This window comes from Cyprinus carpio, chromosome A17, assembly GCF_018340385.1.
Source record: "Cyprinus carpio isolate SPL01 chromosome A17, ASM1834038v1, whole genome shotgun sequence".
In the NCBI taxonomy this organism is placed as follows: domain Eukaryota; kingdom Metazoa; phylum Chordata; class Actinopteri; order Cypriniformes; family Cyprinidae; genus Cyprinus; species Cyprinus carpio.
In genome coordinates, this window is record NC_056588.1 from 12,799,958 (window position 1) to 12,818,535 (window position 18,578).

The 18,578-nt window shown below is 38.8% G+C and overlaps 1 pseudogene; it reads left to right on the plus strand.

Annotated features, from left to right (window-relative positions):
- The first annotated feature begins 9,006 nt into the window (after nucleotides 1-9,006).
- Nucleotides 9,007-18,317, plus strand: LOC109088521 (annotated as a pseudogene).
- Nucleotides 18,318-18,578: the final 261 nt, after the last annotated feature.

Genomic DNA, 18,578 nt, shown 5'->3' on the forward strand with positions numbered 1-18,578 from the left:
TTTGCTATTACACCAACATTCAAAGCTTTTTGGGCATTTACTATGTTCGACACACAAAATTGCCCGCCTGATGCTGTTTAGTCTGCTTGTGAATTATAGGGCATTCTCCCCGCTGTGTCTCCATAGTCCTAATCACGAACAGGTCCATTTTCCAGTGGTCCTGACCTACCAGTTGAAACCACTAGTTTAATGGATAGTAACAGACATCTGGTTTTATGATGTCAGTTCCTCTTCCTATTGCCTTTCCTTTTATACTGTTCCCATTGCCAAACTAATGTATGTAGAACCCATACTCTCTCGCGTGATGTCATAATATTGTTTTTTTAAAGATGCAGACCTTCTCTTCCGCTGGTTAATATGGGCACGCCCCCTATTATCTGACTCACAGGTTTTGTCGGCCTTGGTTTGATTTGTAAACCTGCCATTATGCATAGGGTTTCAGTATTGGTGCCAAAGTGGGTCGGGAAGGTCGACCTATGATGGGTGAGGTCCACGAGAACTGCTGCGTCTGGGGATGTATCCGGAGCGGGCATCGCGGAGGGATGATCAAGGACCGGTCACAGGACACATACCGCAGTGAATTATACAAGGTTTAAATCCAAGAGAGTCTGGATCGGTGGGAGGAGAGGTCATTGGAATTGTCCATAGGCAACGGGTGGTGTTTTGCAAATTTTGAAATGAATTGGACGTCACGGCTTAGTTAGTAACACTTAAAGTCAAATCGCGACTTTTACTTGAAATTAATAGGCTGTAACTATTAAGTCCTTGGAAATGTCGAGTTTTAATATGAAGCTCCTAGCTCTGTTCTTGATTTGTCTTCTGTTGTATGATTGTTTAGGCACGCATATCGGAGCGCGTCTTGACGTTTATTAACACACATATGTTGCAGTCACCGCGTGCCACTGCGTGGTTGGATTTCGCGTCAATGCCGTCCTCATTAAATGAGGACGTTAAACATCCTTTTTTAGAACACACATCTCCAGTACTTGCTCTGAAAGTCCCTTCATGAAGAATTTGACCGTTTGATTTGAGGCTGAAACTAGCATCATAGCACATAAACAAACTGTAATAGGTATTCAAAGCAACCGGTTTTTTTTTTTGTTTTAAAGTATTTGCCAGAAATGTATTACTATTGGTTCAGCAGAATGTACATAGCCAACTACTACTACCTACTGCTAAAAAAGAAACAAACATTACTTTTTTACATGAATAATCACACATTTCTTCGATGTTTTATTTTTAATAGTAAAATCAGCTTTGTTTACCAAAAAATACAAATGTGCTATAATTTTCAATAATTAAGAGATACATTTAAATTAATGTTTTACTGCCTTCATTTGATACCAGAAAAATGTCCCCGGGGATACCTCAACCAGAATTTCCTGAAAAAAAAAAAAATAATAATTTTTTTTAAGGCTCAGTTTAAGAAAAAAAAAATGAAGTTGTTGTTTATGCCATTTGAATAATCCTAGAGCATGCTAAAACAGAATTCGGTAACATTAAATAACAGGTGTGAATGAAAAAACTAAAACATTTTGCATAGTGACAGGGCCCTTAACCCTGTACATGTTTGTCCATTAAAAAACGTTCATAAATAAATTGAAATGTGAAAAGTTTCATGATTTTAATTAACTTAGATAATGCTTTTTGTAGCCGAATCCCTTAGATTTGCAATTGGTACACGGGGCCCCCACACCCCAAATAAATAACCCACCACCTAGCGCATACTTGTCCAAACAACATGTTCAATAAGGACTGGCCCTGTTGAATACAATAGACAGAACACGTGCATAGGGGTGTGCACCATGTGCACTACAACAGGATCTACATGCGAGGGGAGGCCGGGGATACTAAAAGCTTATTCCCGGTATAGAGTGGCTCTGGGGAACGTTTAGAGTTTAGCCTTCCTAGACATCTTGCACAACTTTCTCACTCCGTGACTTGCGCAGCATGCAGCGCTTCAGGATAACGAGGCATGGACTATTTGTGTATCCTTTGCTCCTGCAATAGGGACGGTACTCTCATAACTATGGTATTCCTCCGAATTCCCCCGCTACGTAAGTTAAAGACCATATGCAAACATATACACTATCTAGGAGTGAGTCTAGACCGCATCTTCGAAATTCACCAGTAGAAGAAACTCCAAATACCGCCTAAGATTCCAGGTGCTGCCAAGTGATTTCTTGCCACTGAGTCGCGTCTATACAAACAACATATGTGGCTGTGTCCTCTCTCCGCCCAGTTATCTGCTTTCTTGATTGTGTCAGCCTTTTCCTGTTTAACCGTGTGTTTTGTTGTTGCTGAAATCCGGAACTTCTGGAGTCTTGTAGCTTTTGTTTAGTGTCTGGTCGGGGGTCAGCGGGGCCGCCAAAAACAAACATGCGGGCGACCGCATATAAAGGCCGTGGAATGGATTTGTCTTCTTTACTTAATCTTATGCATTGACGAATAATAATGTTGCTTGGCTGGTGAGTCAGGAGATATTCAAACCATCTAAAATACTGAGGCTAAATATACAAGCCACATGTGTGTTGTTCAAGTCTCACTCTGTCTACGTTTCCGATGGTTGTCTAGGAGCGATGAGACGGGTAGGGATGAACAAGTGGATGGCCTGTTCTTTTCTACCCCCTTCTACACACTTTCTGAGACTTTCATGTTTAGGTGTATTTGATGATGCACTTCTGTAACTATCACTCATGATTCTCATTTATGACGTGTTGTTTACAATTTCACTTTATCTGCAGTCAGACTACTCTGAGACGTTGTGTGTTATAGAGTGTCACGGCTGTGGGTTGGGCATCTTGCTTGGATTTTGTACTGCCATAGACTGGCCTGACAATGACAGCATACCGAGCATCATGCTTTCATCATGCTTTCCAGACTTTTTTCGGCCTTTATGTTGGCAGTTAATCTACTTATATGTACATATAAAATAATCCGTAAGACTTTCAAATATTGAGTAGTCATCTAGTCACTACATATTCATGAGTTGTGACCCCACATTTCTCGTTTTACAACTGCTGTCAGGCCCATTGTATGCATGTTTACACTCTACACTGTCCTTTATACAGGCAGGTGAATGTGCAATACAACACATAGAGAGAAAAGCATATCTGTTACACACAGTCACACAACACACACAATTGCACCATCACAGCACACACACACATCACCACACACACACACACACACACACACACACACAGGCACTACACAACAACACACACACACACACAAGTATATGGTCAAAGCTTTTGATGTTGCTGAGCTGGTTTTATCATTGCTGCCAGTAATGCATTATTAACCGTCTGGTACCCTTAATTATCTCTCTATCTCTATGCTCTTTCTAATGTCTTGCTGGCTTTCTCATGTACGGATATTTTAGGGCATTTTTCTCATTAAAGTTGTAGTTACGTAAGAAAAAACGTTTTGAAATTTTTACATTTATGATTTGAAATGTCAATAGGTTTGCGCAGTGTTTCATGTTATTAAAAAATAGCTGTAACAATGTAAAACAAAAATGACATGTTGTTGTTAGTACTAGACCCCCAATGTCTTTTATTTAGACACTAAAGTTACAATAAAAAATGGAGGCCCTATGTCATTTTGTAACTGAAAATCTAAAATCAAGTAGTCTAAAGAAAGAAGCACAAGCAATATTTTTGGCCAAGGCAGCAACATTATCAAGTAGTATAGCTGTGTTAGATATAAAATGGTAAATACAGAGCGACATTTAGTTCTGAGAAATTCCGCTTTGAGTGCGTCACACTTTTGCAGATGTCACTGTGGTTTGGATATGTTTTTTATCTAAATCTATATGAACATTCAGATAATTTTAAATGTGGTCTTAATGTGATAACGTTTTTGAACCGACTGAATATTTTATATTCAATTGAAAATGGATAATCTGTTTTTTCTTATTTAAGACGGAAGATGTTGGTTAGTTTGCGGGAATTAATAAAGCTGATGCAAAAACAAATTGTCGTTAAGTTAGTATGCTGAAGGGGGGTTTGTTTTTGCTTGTATAGTGATTTGTGTCTTTTCTTTGGTCTGATGGTGCTTAAAGGGGGCCTTGTGGTTTTTTTTTTTTTATATATATTTTTATCTTTGACTCTTGTGAAAGACCAGCAAAGAAATGCTGAATTGTAACATGTCTTTATTTTAAAACACGAGACTGGTTCTTTTTTCACACCAGGGAGGTCTTTTTGTAGGCCCTGCTGTCTGTCTTGGGCAGTTCTGAAGTACAGCCCCACAAACACATCCAGGCTTCCTCTCGCCTTACTGTTTTTCCATTTCTCCAAATGCGGTAAGGAGAGGGAGAAGAAAAAAGAGAATGATGTGACTGCACAGGAAAAACAACAAACTGAACATTATAGACTGGTTTTTGGCTTGTCATGGAAAAATGTAAAAAATTGCTGGACGGCTTCAAGATTCAGGTTGCCCACTATATAGTTTGTGGTTTGTCAGTTTCTGCGCAGAACTGCACAGAGTTTCAGAGGAGGCCAAACACACACTCATCATCATCTCTCGTTCCTTGCTCTCTCGGCTCTTTTCAATTCAGTGTGGCTGTCGGTGGCATTACTTTTAACCCTGCAATATTGTACAAAGCATTCAAGTCAATACAGGATCACCAGTGTTAATGGCATAACACTGATGTGTAGCAGAGAAATTAGCCATTTAAGGTGTCAAGAGCGGCCATGACGTTACAGATTCGAATCTGTATAAAGAAAAGTTGTATGTGATGCAATGACTTTCATCAAAAGTGAAGATACACGTATGGTCAACATATGATCTGCGTCCTTTCAGATAATGTAGTTCAGTTTCATGAAGAAATTTCATGTGAATATAAATCATTTAACTGGGTTGTGTGTGGTTTTCTGCCCACATACAGAAACAAAGTCTACTTGCAAACTTAGTTTTTAAAAAACACTGGAAGAATTTTTCGCGTTTACTGGTGCAAATGTAATTTAATCCTTTTGAAAGTAGAATGAGGTTTCTTTTTTTTAACCAAGTAGCAGATTAGAACAACATTTTATTTTTACGTTATGTATCTACATTAAATCTTTGTTTTTTTTTTGCTTGTATCTGACATTTGTCTCAGTTGGGGTAGTGTGGCTTTAAACCTCACCTTGTAGTGATCACAAATAAGTTTTTTATCTGGAAGCCATGTTTATTAAACGGTGCACTCCCTCTGTCTCTTGTTGGTTGTGATTGGGGCATGATGTTCTGGGATTGAGGGATTTATAAGGGATGTGAGGAATTAAGGAATAGAAAGAGCGCTTCAGGGCTGGCAGAACCTGATGTCAAGTGCAGGGGAAAGTCTTTTTCCATTCCCCTTTCCTCCGGGGGGGAACAGAATGTCAGGAGGCCAAAAAAATCGCTTTGGCGTGGCTAGGACTAATGATACGGTGTCTATGATTGCATGGTGTGGGTGCTCTTGAGGAAGAAATTTTAAGAAAGTGTGCGTATGAGACTTGAGGGCTAAGGAAGTAAGAGAAAGAAGTATTTTCCCTTTGCATTTAGGTACTTTACCATGCCTGTTGTTTCTGTGCTGTTTGTTTCTTATGGGTGGGGTCTTTTTAGGCATTTTCTTTCGTCATGCCACCACTTATACTGCCCTACAAAGGCAGAAAAGACCTTAAACTCGCGCTTAGAGTGTGTAACTGAGAAACAACGACTTTAAAGTTTTTTTTACTTGTCCAGCCAAATTAATTGATAAGGTAGGACACTGGGGAATTTAACAATAGATGTTTTAGTAAATGAAAATTATCCCTACATTAAAGAATTGTGAGCTCAAACTTGATTTTTTATTTTTATTTTGAAGTTAATGTACTCTGTCTTTACATTGTCCCTGCAAAACTTGAGAAGCCACACCAAGGCGAGTAAGAACTGTAGGATATGGATTTATTGCGAACTGTTTGTAGGCTACTAGTGATCTTTTATGATTAATCAGGCGCATAAGCTACCGCATTTGAATTCACACGGGCATTTTAGGCCAACTAGAAGTGATAGCCCCTGATGAATAATCTGCATTACACAAAGAAAAAGAAAAAATCTTTAAACTTATTCACGATAACGTTTTGCTGCCAAGGTATCTAGTCTTTACAATGCTTTGTTATTTGGAGCAGTTTTGTAGATCCGCAATCGTTATCTAATTCGTTTTGGCTACACCGTAATTAAAATTCGGCCAGACTTTAAGGGACCAGTAAAACAAAGGCAGACACAGTATAACTCCAAAACTGGTACCGTAACTGCATATTAAAGAGTGGGCCTGACCAAAGGCAGCAATGCTGCCAATTCAATTTGAGCATTCCAAACAAAGTGAAATAGTGGTAACTGTGTATAAAAAAACAGTGCTCTGCCTTGGTTTCTTTCCGGGCTTTTTCGAAGTTACGTTGAGACGACCCATTATTTTTCTCTGGAAAACAATGAAATGGACTCAAGATTACTATATACACAGGATAAAGGATGTCTTTAATGTCACCAAAAAATTCAATAAGCTCATTTTCGACAAATATTTAAAGTTACTGTCTTTTGCCTTTTGCACGGCAGAATAGTTGCCTTGCGAAAATTTGGGGACTTTTACTTGTCATGCAAACTAGTCTTATCATTTATTCCCTAGATTGAGGTATAAAGGACATTACATGATGAGACATTAGATTGTGATTCTCATTGTTTGCACCTCAGTCTCTGGTGCATAGGCAAACCTCGAAGTCTGAGTTAAGAGGATAGCAAATTTTAGCCCACGTGGTTGATCCACTATAAGACAGTATAAACTAAATAAGTGTCTTTCATATATGAGTTTTTTCTTCTCATGTTTGCATGATTAGGTGAAAATCCTGTTTGTGCATTTCAGCATTTTCCAGGGCTGAGCGAGTGTCGTCATCACAGTGTAGGTTTAAGGAACCAAGTCTATTTCCTGACAACGTTTTTGTTTGTTTCTTTTTGTTGTGCTAGGCTCTATCTACACTTAATTTAACATCATCATATTAATTTTTGCCAAAAACTTTGTTGATGCGTCTTACAATTTCATATTTCACAAGTCATCGCATTTTTATTCGGACTGCTGTTAGTCACCGGTTTTTGCTTCTATCTGTTTAGATCATCAGCCTCTATGTTTTCCTGTGATAACCGCCTCTCACTCGCACATTCCCAGCTAGTTGATTTTAAGTGTCCTTCATTACCATAGTTACAAAATGGGGCCAAGGATTTAGAGTCATACACTTAACCCATTAAGCATGGCATGCCCTAAAAGTGTTTACCCGCACTGCGTGTGTTCCTGCGTCCTTGTGGAGAGTGCGCCGGTTTATTTATAAGCGCAAGAATATTTGTTGTGGCCACATTCGTAACAACTGTATTTAAGGTTGTAACAACACAATTACAAATTTGTTACCGACGGGATCGGGAGTTACAACCATGTGATCCGGACAGTTGGAAACCGGCCCATGAGCCCTTAGTTTTGAGACCCTTTTGGTAAGATTCATACTGTGCAAGTTTGGTTTTCACCTGTGTCCTTGAATCGTTATCCATGGTAGGTAGTCAGTATCGATGGCATAATGGTAGTTTTGCTCTTGTGTGCTTGTGAATCATTGTGTGTGTGATCCTGACCTTAGAAGCCCTTCACTGAGGAATCTTGCCCTGTGATGAGGAAGTGTCAGTGTGTATGTATGGAAATCTGCCTTAGATGTGCTTGTTGATTTTTATTCCTGCTTGGCCTGTCCATTTACCTCTGTGGATGACATTAGTTGTTTCCTGTCTAAACCCCGAGACATACTGCGTGCCTTTGCCTGCCAAACCTTAAAAAGTACTGGGATTATGAAAGTAATTATGACAATATCCATGCAAGTCAAACACATCAGAATCTCATTCATTTGGGCCCCGTTCTCCATCTTGGTGGGCCTGCCAGTGGAAACTGTCATCACCGAAAAACTCCACTTTAGAGTTACGTTGTATAAAAATGCTGCTATCTACCATCGTGGACCCATAGTGACGTTACTGTGAGAACGACTGAGCGACCCCTAAACTGGACAACTGCTATTAAGACAATTTGCATTCGAATTAATGAGTCAGTTTGAAATGTACATTGAGGGATTTTAACTGTTGGTAAATTAAAATGTAAAAAGCAGTAAATTAGTAAGGGGTAGTGGTTCACAGCATCCAAATTTATAATAAAAAATGGCTGCACCATTTTATTTTTAGTTTGAGTAGCACTGTCCTTTAGGCTACTTATAGTGTGTGTTGCTGTGGCCAGAACTGGTGGACCTTGGGGGTGTTAAACATTCTAAATCTTGCTCAGCATCTTGAGGGCATGATTAGGGGTGGCTGTCACTTTATGAATGTTGCCATAGAGACAGGCACATGGGACAGAGGGCAATATCAGAGAGTTGTGCTGCTGTCAGCAAAAGTTCAGCAAAGAAATCGATGCTGCAATTAGCATAGGTTGTTATGAGGGCCAACAAAGCAGTGTATGTCCTTCTCCTTTGTCATCCTTTTCCCCTTCCAAGGTCTTCTTTAGCTTAGTGGCTTAGCTTTCCTTAGTTAATGTGTGCTCTGATTTAAAAAAAAAAAAAAAAAAAAAATTGGTTAAGTTGAAGGCTAAAACTGAAGGTTTATGAATGTAAAATCATGCACAGATGTAGTATGCATTCAGGTTTGGTTGATGTGGTTACGCAAACCATAGTTTAACTTGTTAAATTATTCAGATGGTGTAAACTTTGCAAACAACTTAGCAATTACAGACATTTCTCAATTTTTTTTTCATAAATATATGCTTGTATTTGTTTTACAACAGGTATTCAAGCTTTATGTTCTTTTCTTTTTGTCTTGCAGGTGATCAAAACTCGGACACGAACTTGGATCACCATTGATAGCGGAGACAAGGCTGAAATAAAAAGTATTCGAAACTTCCTCCTAAAGGTAGGAGGAAATCATAGGGACCTATCCTATTTGAAGTACCCGGAACCATTTAGAAAACACCACCATACAAATGTGTACCCCTCCCCATCAAACAATCATAAAGACCTCACAGTAGATTAGCATTAGAAAGAAAAAATGACAGACACAACAAATCGCCATCTGAGACACAAGTTGCAGAGCTTCGGACGACGTCTGGATGAGCTTGAAGAGGCCAGAGGCAAATTACAGAAAGCTGAAGATGAACTTCTTGACATTCAGGACAAAATCATTCAGGCTGAAGGGAGTAATTCCTCACTGCTCTCCGATGTGGAGACAATGCGGAAAAGATTGCTCAAAATTGAAGGCAAAGATGAAGAGGTCAGGAAAGCGGAGGATCTTTGTCGTGAGGTTAGAGAGAAATTAGATCAGGAAGAGACAATTACCAAGGATCTCAAAGTAGAGATTGAGCGTCTTCAGCGCAGAATGACTGAACTTGAGAAGCTTGAAGAGGCATTTGGTAAAAGCAAGTCAGACTGTACGCAGTTGTGCCTTAGTCTTAATGAGGAGAAAAACCTGACCAAAAAGCTTGCAGCAGAGCTTGATGCCTTGAAGGCCCGTGTCAAGGAAGTGGATACCTCTGAAGCTCGACTAGACATGGCAGAAAAATCCCTTACTGCAGAGATGGAGAAACTAAAGAGTCTCACTCAGACATTTGTGACTGAACGCAAAAGACTTCTGGAAAGGCAGAGAGAGGATGAAAAAATCATTCTCAAGCTGACTGAGAAGCTTGAACGTCAGAAAAAACAAACTAGGCCCAGCAGGGACCACAGCCGATTTGATTCTAGAGATCTTCGAATTGAGGATGAGTTCTCAGATGGCCTTACGTCCAAACTGGCCAGGAAGAAGAGTTTTTGACTACTTGAAGCATCCAGATGACCTAGATTTGAGAAATGAGTCAGAGAATGAGAAAAATAGCTTTGAGGGGCAAGAAGATAATAAGGTTAAAAGACCTCAGCCAGGAAGTGGAAAGATTGAAGAATCGTTTGAAGCAGATGGAGTTAGTGGAGGAGGACTTGAAAAACATGGAATCCAAGAATGCTGAACTGACAGAAAAAGTACCAGCAGGAGAGGAACCACAGTCAAGCTCTCCATGACCAGGTTGAGCAGATGAAAATGCAGCTCAATGGTTGTGCAGCAGTAGTAATGGAAACTCTGCACTTACCAGCACTACAAAGGTCCTGGAGAATGGCAAGGCAATGAAAATGAAGAGATCCATGTACGAAGCTTCCGACAGGAGAAACCTAAATTACTGAACAAAAGTCCTGCTGCTTCTGAACCAGTCACCTCAAAGTACAAAAGCAGAGAGGCATCTCCTCAGCAGAGGCGAGAAACTAAGCAGAGGAACAAAGACCTTTGTCACTCTGCAGAAAGCTCCCCAAAGACTGTACGAAGGACTCTTAGTCCAGCACATAATGTTAGAAAAGGTATAAAGACTGGTGCTTTCAGTACTATTTCTGATAATGGGACAAAAGATGGAAAGAAAGATGAAAAAATTTGGAAGTGCCTTAAGTGCTCTCAATGAAAGCAAGAAAGTTTCAGTCCTTAGCCGCTATCCTCCAGCTGCTTATGACCAAAAGTCTTGGAAGCAACCGGTCAAGCAAAATGACAGTGATAGCAATAATAGTCGAACAGAGAAGTTGTCCAAGTACCCTGGAATTGATAGTAAATCAAACAACTCTGATGGGTCACTCATAAATTCAGCCAGTGCTGCTATCATTGCTTCACTTGAGAAAGGACTAACCGAACCTGAGAATTTAGATCAGGATGCTTCTGCAATGTTGAGTCTGTCCAAGGCAAATGGATCCTATACTGCTTACAGATCCCATGTATCTTCATCTGTTCCGAGTGAATCATGGTTCTGATGGTCACTCCTCAGCCTCTGAAAACCGAATCCATTGGTTCCAGACGATTGGCAGGTGGGCAAAATGACCCCCTGATGTCAAGCACAAGTGGAAGAACATCATCAAAGTACACTAGATACTCACGGCTGCAAGAATCTTACTCTGATGATTCCTCAAAGGGCCCTTTCAGTGAGGAGCAACACAGGCCTCTTACAAAGGAAGGTGATACCCAGGAAACGATGCATACTACCTCAGGTATTGAAGTCCGCAGAGTATGCAGCCCTCGTGAAGCCCTCCAGTCAAAAGCTGTCATCAAGCAAGCCATTGTTGAGATTGACAGAAAGGAAGTGATGTCAGGGGGAATCACAGAGCCTTTGACCACTAGTGGGAAACCCAAGATCTCCACTAAGCCAGTATTGACTAACAAGATGACCAGCAGTATCACCTTCTATCCCAATGACCCCAGCTCCTCTCGAACAAGCAGTCGTAGCAGTAGTTTATCAAGCGAGCCCCCTTCCAAGGAAAGGCACACTTCCACAAGTAACATTTGTGATCAGTCCCAGTAGTGAGCACAGACGGTAGCATCTCTATACCTTACGAAATATCCATCCCTAAGAGTGAGATCACTCTACGTCAAGGTGAGACTGATACTGACTTCTCTGAAACTCACAGTTACCTTGAGACTGCTCCCGTGGAGGTAGCCCTCCTATCTCAAAGCAGTTTCAGCCTCCAGTCTTCAGAAGCTTCAGACTTGAACAATGACATTGAGTCTGGGTTTGAGAGCAGAAGTAGCAGCACCACCGTGACCAACTGGAAAAGCCACCACAACCACCACTCATATGATGACAGTTTGCCAGAAATAAGAAAACGTCACTGTCAGGAGCACTTGGAGCAGCAGTGGGCCAGCTTCTGTGGATGAATCTGCTCGAGCACTCAGGCAAGATGGCTCAGAGGATGAGGGTGAGTCTGCAACCACCTGGAGAGCATATAGGGCAACTACAGTGTTGGACACTACATCAAAATTCCAGCACTGTTTGCTAATGTGGAAGTAAACCCAGTCCAGGCGAAGTACTATATGCATAAGAATCAACAATGCAGCACCATCGGCCCATGATCTGGGACGACGGAACAAGAAGACTCCTTCACCAGAGAGAGCTATTGCACATGAGCCTGTCAGTGCACAGCTTCTACAAAGATGCCGTAAACAGCCCATGGTGAGTACTGACTTTTTATTTTTGACCATATTCAATAAAAATATGAAGATTCCATTCACAGACTGGACAAGTTTAGCCATGCTAACTTTATGAATTTATTGAAAAAAAAAAGAGATAATTTTATAAACGTATTTAACCTTTAAATGTTTCTTTAGACATTTATGTAACCTTTTACAGGGCTCCAGACTGCTAAAACGGTTGCATTTGTGACCAAAAATACTCATTTGCGAATTATATTTTTGCTGAGATTGCCACTGGCAATTATATAAATTTACATGCTATGACAAAAATTTGCATTTAATGCCTTTTTTCCTACTTGTTTTATGATCACATCTTTTGTTATGTTGATGTAATAAACTGAGACGATGTTTTAGTGAAAAAAAAAAAAAAAAACAGTCTTTCAAAAAGTCCTCATCTCTGCCGAACGCCAGCGCTGATGGCACACCTGCTAAAAGCAGCTCCAATTTTCCTGCACGAGAGAGATTGAATATGAAGGTGACATACGAAGTTAAAAGTGCAGAAAAGCAGTGTCTATTTTGTGCACAACTTGAGCAAACTACAAAAGGAAAGCCTGTGTAGCTGTGTGTGGACCATATCGATAACAATTCTCGTTTACAATATTTTTAACAATTCTAATTTATAATCGATACTATGGCTTCTTGTTATCAAGATCTTTAGTCTATATGCTTGGTTCTGTTAATGTGTGGGCTTCATATTATTTGTAGTGCACTTGCTGTCAAATCGCAATAAGCAATTTCTATAAACAAAGTAAAAGCTTTAAAAATATGCCAAAATTCATAACGAAATTCAAACAATAAATGCCGTTTTGTCACTCTTTAATGTGGCGTGAGAGTGATCTTTTTAGCACCTCGTATTTTTTCTCTTTACTAATATAGTACAAAATAAACATGAATGGGCACCAAAAGGTATTTTATAAGAGAGCCCACAGTACAACTTGCTGAAATGTCTCATGTTATTGCACATTCAGTGTTTCAAACTGTGGAAAACATGTAAAGCTTGTAAACAATGCCACCCCAGGCTCAGAATAACCATTTGGTGTCCATAAGCTCATTAGTCAGCTAGAAAAAAAATAAAAAAATAAAGAGGATAAATATATGCACTATATTACCTATTCATATTTTACTTAACCTGTTGTCTACATGATAAGAAAGCAAGAAGCTAAAGATACAATTCAACACCTCCTATGTAATTTCATGTTACTTACTAATGAAGACAAACAGACTGGATGTGTGCATGCATATGACAACATTTATAGGATGCATTGAGGAGGAGGCCAAACTACAATTTACTTTTTTTTTTTCCCTTCTTTTTTTTTTTTTGGAGCTCTCTTTTAATGTTCAGCATAGGTTCAGGTTTATTTTGAATTCTCATCATGGATATTTGCTAGTTTGTTAGTATGAATGCATTTCTTGCAAAATTGTAACCTTTTACTGTATGAGATTTGCTCAGTCCACTGATGGTCGTTTTTCACCGTGGTCAGTTCTGATCAATGAAGATAAAGACTATATCAGAGAGCTAGTTATTGCTAGATAATATTTCTGTGTAAGAATATTGATAGATGTAAAGGGTGTTGAAAGGACAGGTCAGAGGTCATGCCTTTGTTTTTAGCAAAGCTGGTTAGTCAGGTCAACTGGCAGTTTTTTGTGTCTCAGCAGCTTAAACCAAATTGATTGTGGGGTCACCCCAGCAGTCAAAACCAAAACAGGGGAAAGCAGGCCCTTTTCACTAACTTTCACCCTTTTTCATTTACTGAGAGTACAAGTAACAGAATAGAGCTGTATCCTATCAGTGCACCAATTACCATCATCCTTTCATTAAATATCTCAAACAGCCCAGCCCACAAATTTACCCACAAAGACCTAATTAAATCACTGAGATGCCTTCAAACATGGCCCCTTCCTGGCACACGACTTCAAACAAAAAACTGCCCCTTTTTCTTCAATCTCTCTTTCTCACGTTCTATTTCATGGCATGTTGTTTTCTTTGTCTATTGCTCTGATGGATGGCAAATGCCTGTTCGTTTATCTGAGAAAAGCTGGAAGATTTTATGCACAAGTGAAATTCTAGCACTTTCATAACCAGAGGTCAGATCATTTGTCTTACTCTCTTCTCCCTATCACTCAGTGAAGGTTAGCTTTCTGTGTATTACAGATGGTTCTTCATGCTGTCATTGCAGCTGTAAGTTAATATACTACTATTGTGATCACACAATCATTCATTCGCTCTTATTTTCTCTCTGTCGGGGATTCTCTGTCATTAATCTTTTATCTCTTCAGCTTTAAAGCGTCTTTCCATCTGTAGAAGTAAATGTGATTTGTACCTATAAACCGTTAAAACTGAACGGTTTTGTGAGTAAAGATATGTATGAGCATGACCTTTTCTTCAGTTTGTGTGTATTTTTTGACTTGTGGACATGTAAAAAATGACCTCAGTCAAAACACTCTCTCAGTAGTTTTATTTTTCGGCTGTTTCCAACAATGTTATACTTATACGTCTCTGAAGAATTCTCTATGTTTAGTCGTTTTCATTGTCCACTACAGGGTAATTTTTCTGCCATGATGATGGGAATGTTGTTTTTAACATTTTTAGAATAAAATGACTCACTCCTTTGTCTTGCTAAGGGTATTTTCATAGCTAGCATTTTACACAGAATAATATACTTTTTTTGTGTAAAGATTGACTTTTTTTTTTTTTTTTTTTTTTTACATACCATACTGTAAATGTCACTCTGTTTAGGTACAGTAAAAAAAAAGATATATTTTATAGTTTAAGTTTGAAAGTTTGTGACAAGACTAAAACAATAAAAATCTATACATTAAATTAATGAGAACAGTAGCATAAATAGGCAAAAAATGAAATATTATTTCTAATGCAAATCAATTCCTGGGACATAAAAATGCCTATAGTCAAAGAAGCACCTACATGTTCTCAGTCTAGCAGGCTTCAACAACTGACTGAAAGCAATCTCCATCCATTCCCACTCAATCTGGAGTCCATTAGCGAGGATTTATCTAATCAGCCATGGTCAGGCATGCATTCAACTTTATCTCCAACTCATGTGATTATTTTTTTTTTTTTTAACCCTGAATTTAGACTAGTCATCTCAATAAATACCTCAAACTCAGGGCTATCACTATGATTGTGACAAACACAACATAATCAACTTTTAAATGAAGAAACTGAGAAATTTTGTCTGTTTTTCAGCTGTTTGTAAATCATTACGTGTTGCATTGTAAAACTCCTCCGACTTGAATTGCGGTCACAGCTGTGGATGCAGTATTGAATTGGTGATTCCATTATTTCTATTCATTTCTTTGTATCACATTGCATGGCTCTTTTTTATCCCAGTGTATCTACAGTGGAATAGCTTGACTGATGTCTTTATTTAAACATTCAGATGGATTTCCAGCCTGTGTCTTATATAAGATCAATAGCACAGTGATTAGAGGGAGATTCAATCTGTCCATCAATGATGTGGTGTCATTGTGCTGACAGGGACAGGTTTTTATCTCCTTCACATGTACATGTCCAGGAGTGTCCTCACAGATCATGGTCATCTGTTTCATGTCTCTGACACAAAGCCTATGTGAGTCAAATATATGTGCTAAAGTCATTAATACTCCTGCTGAGAAGAGCAGTATGAAGTAGTCCTGGTTGACCAGATGTCGTGTTATGTTTAGAGCTAGTATGACTTTTCTTCCCTGCGTATAAAAATACACAAATCTGGAGAGATTTATGGAGGAATTTTGATCACAGGTTTATATATATTTTTTTTCTCTTGAAGTTAATATGGGACAATTGTGCTTAGACCGACAACCATAGCTGCTTATTAATATAACACTTTTGCTTATATTATAGCACTTTGGTTAATGGCATCGATGTAGTGTGATTTTTAAAATAATTTAACAGCTTGTCTGGACAAAATCACCTTGTCATTTTTTGGGCTTGATTCTTGTGATTCCTTCACTTTGGGTGTGCTTCTGTCTTGTTTAATGTTTCTTAATGAAGACACTTCCAGCTAAGTGGAAAAAAAGTAACACTTAAAGATTTGGTTATTCATTTGTAATATTTTCACAGATTTAATGTGGCAGTACTACTGTATACAGTAAGCATATCAGAAGGTAATACTATAGTACTCTGATATGCAGGGTGTTATGGTTTTGAATAATATGTAACTCACATAAGCACAGATTACACATACTTGAATCACATAAATCACACTTGATATAAAATAATGGAATTGATTTTCATTAGCTTTTTTTTTAAAGCTAGCATTTCAAAATGTTTTTGTTATAGGCCACATGATTGGTACTTAGTACACTGATCTATGTTAGTAAATTTTTTAATAATAAATAATAAAAAATAAATCTAGACATTTTTCCATTTCAGAACAATCACTACTAATATTCATATAATGTGCTTTTTGGACTTCCTCGGTACCGTGGATTTACATGGAACCCATTCCGTCATGACATCTTTCTGTAAGATTGTGCTTGGGGTCGTTTCCACCCGTTGCCCCTTCCTGAGTGACCACAGGAAGTTGCAAGGTTGTGCCTGCCCATTTGGCAGCCAATGCATCGTAACTGGTTTCCTGTACACCCACATCTTGTATCCCAGCAGTTCTCAAGCCCTATTATGGACAATTAGCATCTGTCTGCTGTGTAAGAAATTCCACAGCAGTGTGTGGTATCTCCTGCTGCCTCAGTTGAGGAACTTTTTATAACCTGACGTCATAAACCATTTGGTTGGCTGTGTAAAGTCTCCACCTCCATGGTAAAGAAAAGAGACATATTAGTCGTTCTATATTAGGACTTGTTCTGCAGTCCGAGAAATTTCTCTCCTCTGACATGTTTGATAAGTGTTTGGACTGTACAAAAATGAAGAATTCTTATACTACTTTGGAACTGACAATAAAGATTTTAATTAAACATCTAGGACTGTTTAAATGTAATGTTTAAAATAGTTATCCTTGCTGTTTTTTTTTTTTTTTTTTTTTTTTTTGGAACCCACCAAACTTGATAGGATATATGACTGTGTGTTCCTAATATCAGGGAATTAAAATAACAAAAAAATTGCAATTACCAATATATTTAAAAAAGTCATACAAAAATCTGGGAACATTTCTTATTTATTATCCCCTTGAAAATGCTCTTTGTTATTCTGTGAGTCTCTATAAAATAATCTTGCAATAATCACAATTGAGTAGAAAAGTCATTGGTCAAAAAAAGTATTATATATTACTAACTAATTCGTGGCATTTCAATATCTGCTTTAAATGCCAGTTACATATTGCCATTTAAATAAAGGAATTTTATGTACACAATATTCACCAATTAGTCATATTTGCATTGCATATAATAGATTTTAATTATGTGACTGTGACAGGCCTCTGAACCTTTAGAGAAAATGGTAGAATTTGGTGGATAAATCAGTTGAAATTATTAGTAAACTGTATCACATTTGTTGTATGTTTATTCTCCTCCCAGTCTGCAGATGATCGAGAAAGTGCTCCGTCCTCATGGCGAAGGCAGCCTGGGGGTGATGTGGAGTACGATAGGTCTGGGAGTCGTGGGGCGTGGTCAAGCAGGAACCGAACAGCTGATGGAAAGCCGGTCGTGGTCAGATCGCCAATCTGGACAATTGACCCAGATTACCCACATTTCTAACAAGAGGTACGTGTTTTCTTATAACCTTTTTCAGCTAAACTTATCTAAAGCTACACCCCATAGAGGATTCTGGGTTATGCTTAATTAAAAGCATGCTAGAAGCTAATTACTCAAATGTTAATGAGTCCTAACCTAAAGTATCCTCGTGTGTTTTTATTGCCTTAGCTCTTACATCTCAAAGTGGCTCTTGTGCACAGGGAATGAAGCTCATCTCCTCTCTTCAGTTGCATCATATCTTTAAAAACCCATCAGATTACCAGGCAGTGACTCCCTGGAACCTCCTCGTCGTACTTTTACATCAACCACACCTGTATGAATTCACTATCTTCCAGCTGTCGCTTTGGGAACAGAAGTCACATATTCCTACAGCGATGAATCCTCTTCTGCTCCTTGTAGTTTATTGAAGTCGTCAGATGTGACAAGGGAGAGGCTCAGACTTGTGACTGTCTTGCTGTTGGGAGGAGAGGATGTAAAGGGGGCTTTGGGACATTTATCACCATTTTGAGAACCCCACACAGACCTCTCTAGTTCCACAGGTCCTGGTAGATGTCCAAATTTGAGTTTCATGTGTTATTCTCACAAGGAGCAAGTTACAGCGTGTGGCTTTCCAAGTAGTTTGACAATCTCACTTTTTTTTTCTGGATGGTGGTTAATTCAGGAATTCTTTGGGATTATTGCCACAAAACTAAAATTCATTGATTGTCCAGGTGTTCACAGGTAGAGCCAGTAGACAACTACATGCTTAGAGTATATGCCAAGTCTTCAGTATGCATTTATGTAATTAAGCCCAGTTTTTCACCCTTAAAGCTCCTGGTGTCCAAGTTTTTTTTTTTTTACTACATGTAATCTGATCATGTTCATTGAACTGTATTCTGTGACTA